Below are 6,463 nucleotides of genomic sequence, written 5' to 3' on the forward strand. Positions count from 1 at the left end.
TGGTCCAAAAGACTGGATGATGCTTTATGGGCTTACAAAACAACATACAAGACACCTTTAGAGATGTTACCTTACATGTTGGTCTTTGGGAAAGCCTGCCATCTGCCCTTGGAGTTAGAGCACAAAGCTTACTGGGCTCTTCGACAAATCAACTTGGATCTTAAGCTTGCTAAAGAAAACTGGATGCTCCAACTCAATGAGCTAGAGGAATTCTGAATGTTTTCACACGAAAATGCCAAACTACTCAAATCGAGACTTAAGAAATGGCACGACAAGCACATTCAAGTTCGAGAATTTGAAGCGAGTCAGCAAGTATTGTTATTTAATTCCAGATCAAGGTTCTTTCTAGGTAAACTAAAATCATGTCGGTCTGGTCTATTTACGATTCATCGCATCTATCCTACAGAGTTGTTGAACTCCAAGGTAAGGGAGGTAATTTTCAAGTTAATGCTCAATGTTTGAAACATTACTGGGGAGATAAGACTGAACGGAATCAAATTTCGTTCATTTTATCAGATGTTTAAATTTTCTTATGTTCCTTTTTAATAAATGATTTAGGTTATATTTTCAGGATTAGTATGTTTAAATAAATTTTGTCTAGGAGATTGGAACTTAAGTAGGACCGCTTGTGGCCCCTCCAATCTTTCCTGGGAATTGATTTTAACATAATTTTCTAAAAAATTATTCTCTAAATAAAATAAATTTTTTGGTTTTCAAATAAAAAGGGTCAATTTTGATCCAAGTTTTAAATTGCAACTCAATTTCAAATTTTCATTAAGTTTGGGGACTTAATTGAAATATTTTTAAAATTTTGGTTGCTTTTTTGTAAATAATAAAATTAGATGCCTCTTTTGTAAATATTTTCAAAAGGCTTCTAGAATAAATGTTTTAGTTTAATAAAAAAGATGATAATTGTTAATATATAATTATATCCATTATAATATATATATATATATATATTAATTATTATCAACTTTATATAGAGTTAGGATTAGTTTTAATTTAATCATATTTTATTTGATAAGTTTTTATCTTAATAAATTAATAGCAATTAATAATTTAATATGTATTTTATTAATTATTAATTGTTGTTAACTCTAAGTAGAACTAGAACTTAGAATTTTTAATTATTAAATTTTTCTAAGAATTCTATTTCGAATCCTATTTCCCTCATTATAAATACCCCAACCTTCTCTGTCATTTATCACTCAAAACCCCAAAACACCCAAACCTTTAAGTGCCACAAGCCCCTAGCCGACAGCCTCATTCGGCCAGCAGCAGCTCACGTCATGGTGTACGGTCGTCCAGCACCAGCAGATCACCTGGCTTGCTCCTTGATGCCACACCAGCTTTAGCTTCAGTGCTCGACAGGCCTGCTTGCAAGGATTCGCGCATCCCACGCTGTGTCCAGCCCCAACCCGCATGCCCCATTGCTGCCTGTTGTCGTGTAGCTGCTCCCACCAGGTTGCGTCACTCTTTGGCCTTACTCGACGCATCCACTTGCTGCCCAACATTCGTGTGACATCAGCTCGATTACTCACACCACCCTTTCACCCATCCTCAGCCGAAAACCCCCAACCTATTCTTATTTACTAACTTTTGTTTCATAATTATTTTCTTTAGGAGCTTTTAATTTTTACAAAAAAGGTGGTAAGACTGAATTTTCTCTTAAATTTAATTTTATTCTAATAGTTAATTTTTCAATTTATTGAATCATTAATAATTTTTATTAATTAAATTTTTGAGAAAATAATTTTTCCCATCTTTTGTTCAAGTTAATCATGCCTCGCAAGAGAACTCGTGCCTGCGCCCAATTTGATGAAACACAAAACAAGTTCCATTGTGAAGAAGCCAAAGCAAGATACGAGAGTATCTTCAAAAATCAACAGATGCATCCAGAGAAAGGGTTTACATTGAAAGAGAGAAACTACAAAGACTTAATGGCACGTATTCATCAAGTTGTTGAAGCCCTCAATTGGGAATTGTTTTGTGAGAAGAGACCTAGTGTGGATGAGGAGTTAGTGTGCGAATTCTATGCGAATTTAACCTTAAGCGAGTTGACAGGAGTTCCAGTTCACGGAATCAAGGTACCAATAACTTCAAACGCTATTAATGAGTTCTTTGAATTGCCTGATTTTGAAAATGATGATTATTCTTCTTTGATGAGCAATATAGATGTAACGCCTCAGATTTGGGCCTAGAAGTATTATGTCCTTGAGCATGGGAGCAATTTGGAGGCGGCACATAAATAGTTAGCTATGCAAGAAAGTTACACAACTGTGTATCTGTTTCAGTGGTTAAGTGTTCTGAGTGTTCTGGGAGTGTCTGAGAAGTCTTGGGTTCAAGCCTTGGCTTATGCAAAAACTTTGCTTTTTAAGGATAAAACCCCTATTTTTGGTTAGTAGGGTTATAAGTAAAAATTATTAAAACATGACAGAAGGGGCCTGCTGGTCTAGTGGATAGTGGCGTGTGGAGTGTACTTGTGGTCTGAGGCTCGAATCCATGCTTGTGCAAATGGAGATTATTTTTACTGATGGCCATGGGAGGAGGTTGTGTTTGACCAAAACACTGCTGAGGGGAGTGGAGATTGAATTGGTCATGGAGGGATTGTAGGAGGGAGTTGAGGAGAGATATGAGGAGAAATTTTAGGAGGAAATTAAGGGGATTTGAAGTGGAGGAGGTGTTGGTGCCGAATTAGGATTGTAGGCACCCAGTGATTTCAGTTTGAGGGAAAATTCGGCTTTGGGGAGAGCTTTAGTTTCGGTTGCTATACACTCTAGTTGTTTATTTTCTCCTCACTTCTATTTTTTTTTACGAGCACTTTCAGATTCTTCCTACACTTTTTGATAACCGAATACTGCTAGGGGATCATTGGGGTACTTTCATTTTGGACTATTTTAGTTTTGTTCTGCTTCCTCTACTTTTTGACAAACGATTTCTCCGTTGATATCTTTTTTTGGCTGAATACTTTTCTTTCTCCCTCTCTAATCCATTTATTTTGTTGACTGATTCTCTTCCTCCTCTTTACCCTTTCCAATCAGTTTCTCATTGACTAATTGCATCTCTTTCACTACTCTTCTCATTCTTTTTCTGCTTAATCTCAACTCCTTCCCCTTTTCTTTTTAAGGCTTGGCGAATATTACTACTATTCTTGTCCTCTCTGTGCCGATGTTTCCTTTATTGCTATATGCCGTTTTTGTAGTTATTGTTATTCTTCAGTCTTGCGTTTTGGTAAGTTTGACTCTCGGTTTGGATGAACGATACTTTTCCTCTTTCTCCTTCTCTCTGTTGTAATTGTACTTCATCTAACAACTTCTTTCTCTGCCGATTACTATTAGGGCTATGATTGTTTCATTTTGTCACCATCATTCTGTGTACTTTCGACACTAGTGGGGGTGTAGGCCGATTGTTCCTTTCTCCTATTTTGGACTCTGCGTTGCCGGTAAGTGATTTACATTTGGCTCAAATCATGTGTGCGAGCAATATGATTAAGGTTAATAAGTTCGTTCAGACTGCAAGTATTTCTTTAAAGGAGTTCGTAATAAGTTGCGTGTATCAGTTTAAGGGTAGAATCTTTATTAGTGTGACAATGCAAGTATTAGTGGAAATTTTTACGATAAATATATGAAGGAGATGTTAATCCTATTGTCATTCATTGATGAAGTATTTTGATTGAATGTAAGCTTTTGCCTTGCGGGCTACTCGCGCATCTTCGTTCAAGGTGTGTAATCACTATCTTAACCGTAAATCGATAAAGTCGAAAAATAAGGCCATTGATGCCACATGGGCGTGCGATAGCTCATGTGGTAACCCAAACGCATAAATGTGGGTACTGGATTACGAGAGGCCACCATGGGCAATCTCATGGGCTTAGGATGTTTTGGGCCATGTTGGGCTAAAGTGATGACCAAAATACCCCCATAGGGTAAAATGACCGAAATACCCCCATAGGGTAAAATGACCAAAATACCTGATAAACCATAATATATACATATTTTTATCCTATGCTTGGCATATTTATGGATGTTTTATCATTATTTTTATTGAATTCGATGCTCCTAATCCTTTAATTTCATGTTTTATATTCAGGAGAGCATAGGAAAGTGAAAAGAGTAAGAAACGAGCCAAAAACGGACAAAATAGGCTAGTTTTAGTGTTCCACACGGCCTAGGAACTTCCATATGGGTAATCCACTCATAATCGTGTCGACTTAAACCAACTTAGAATTTCACACGACCTGAGCACCTTCACACGAGCGTGTCACATGGTCGTGTCCCTGTCGATCCCAAGTCTAATTCTATTCAAAAAAGGCTAATTTTAGGCTATTTTGGGCTTTCCAAATTTTATATAAACACCCTAGAAGAGGATCAAAAGGGGAGAGGGGTTGAAGGCAGAAAATACTCGAAGACAGCCATTGGAATCAGCTCGGAAGCAGGATTGACTTCAAGACTAAAGATCTCCATTCAAGTTTTACCGAAGTTTTTGGGTTTCATTGTGTTTTGTTGTTTTCCCAATTTTAAGATGTTTTCCTCCATCATTATGAACTAAATTCCCTAAATACCTAGGGAAGATGAAACCTAAGACGAATCTTATTATCTTTTGAATTATATGATAAATACTTATTCTTATTCTTAATTATGAGTTTTAATCATTACTTTAATATTTCAGGATATTAATTCAGGTTTTGATGTTCTTATTCAGTAGAGCAAAAGTCCCTTTTAAGAGTAGATCTTCCATAATTAAGCACAGTTGATTGCAATCCTAGAGATAAGACGACAGAAATCTGTCGGATCAGAGTCAAATCTAATAAGGGAATCCGTAGATCGAGTTAATACGACAATAGGGGTTTTAATTAGAAAGAGATTTCAATTAATCAACCTAGAGTTAGTTGTTTTTAGTCTCGAGAGAGATATTAACATAAACTACAGATTTCTATGGATTAAGTCAAGTGAATAAATTGTCTAGTTTAGAAGTAGTAAGTGAAGTCTAGGTGGATTCTTCCTTGGGTATTGTCTTCTCCATCGATTTTCCAAAAGTATTTTCCAAATTTTATTTTTATCGTGTTCTTAGTTAATTAAATAGTTAATTTTAGTTTAAAAACATCCCTTTAATTATTAGGCTAGATAATAAAAAGATAGTAATTACTAGTACTTTTTGTGGATACAATATTTCCGGTCTCACCATAACTATACTACTGTTCGATAGGTGCGCTTGCCTTAGTCAAATTTTTAGTCAGTTTAGCAACCATCAAGTTTTTAGCGCCGTTTCCAAGGACTAAGATATTAGGAATGCTTGATTTTTATTACTTTAGCCAATTTTACTTTTATTGCAATTTACTTTTTGTTTTTAGCTTAATTTTTCTTTTCTAATTTTTCTTTTTAATTGCTTCTGGCAAGTGTCTCTAAGGAACCCGTCAGGACCTTTGCTTTTTGATAGTAAAATAGGGAGTACAGCTCGCAGAAATCGAAGAGAAATAAGGCGAAGTCTACAAATACATAGAGGAAAAGCAAGAGGACGTTACAGATTTTACTGAAGAGATGGCCGATAATCAGAATAATTCGCTACCTCTTGTAGTTGCCACAAATCCTGTTAATTAGAATCCTGCTCCTCATACTATGTATGATTATGCTAAGCCTACTTTAACAGGAACTGAATCGAGTATTGTTCGACCTGCTATCACTGTAAATAATTTTGAACTGAAACCTAACACTATTTAAATGATACAACAATTTGTTCAGTTTGATGGTTTGCAGGACGAGGACCCCAATACGCATTTAGCAAACTTTTTGGAATTCTGCGATACGTTTAAAATAAATGGTGTTTTTGACGATGCCATTCGCCTTCAGTTGTTTCCCTTTTCATTAAGGAATAAGGCTAAACAGTGGTTGAACTCGTTACCATGAGGGTCAATCACTACTTAGGAACAAATGACCGAAAAATTTGTACTTAAATATTTTTCGCCGACTAAAACGGCTAAATTGAGGAATGATATCTCTTTTTTTGTGCAGATGGATTTAGAAACACTATATGATGCATGGGAGAGATACAAGGATTTATTGAGAATGTGCCTTCACTATGGGTTACCTTTATGGCTACAGCTTCAAACTTTCCACAATGGTTTGTGCCCCTCAACTAGATAGATGATCGATGCAGTGGCTGGTGGAACCATAATAACAAAACACCTGAGGAGGCTTATAAGTTCATTGAAGAGATGTCACTGAATAATTATCTGTGGCAAGTTATGAGAACAAAGCCAATGAAATCAGCTAGTGTTTTCAACCTAGATGTAGTCACTATGTTATCAAACCAGGTAGAACTCTTGAATAAAAAGATTGATGGTTTGTATGATTCTACTCAAGTACATCCAGTGATGAGGTATGATTCAAATGGAGGAGGGATGAACAACACAGACTATCCATCCTTCAACCCCAGCACCGAAGGAGAACAAGTCCACTATATGGGC

The 6,463-nt window shown here is 36.1% G+C and overlaps 1 non-coding gene across 1 annotated transcript; it reads right to left on the reverse strand.

Moving 5' to 3' along the window:
* Window positions 1-5,975: 5,975 nt before the first annotated feature.
* Window positions 5,976-6,082, reverse strand: LOC128283027 (small nucleolar RNA R71). Its single transcript, XR_008273372.1, has one exon. It is a non-coding gene; the product is annotated as a small nucleolar RNA R71 (small nucleolar RNA).
* Between the last annotated feature and the right edge of the window lie 381 nt (window positions 6,083-6,463).

The sequence above is a fragment of the Gossypium arboreum genome, chromosome 10 (assembly GCF_025698485.1).
Source record: "Gossypium arboreum isolate Shixiya-1 chromosome 10, ASM2569848v2, whole genome shotgun sequence".
Lineage (NCBI taxonomy): Eukaryota > Viridiplantae > Streptophyta > Magnoliopsida > Malvales > Malvaceae > Gossypium > Gossypium arboreum.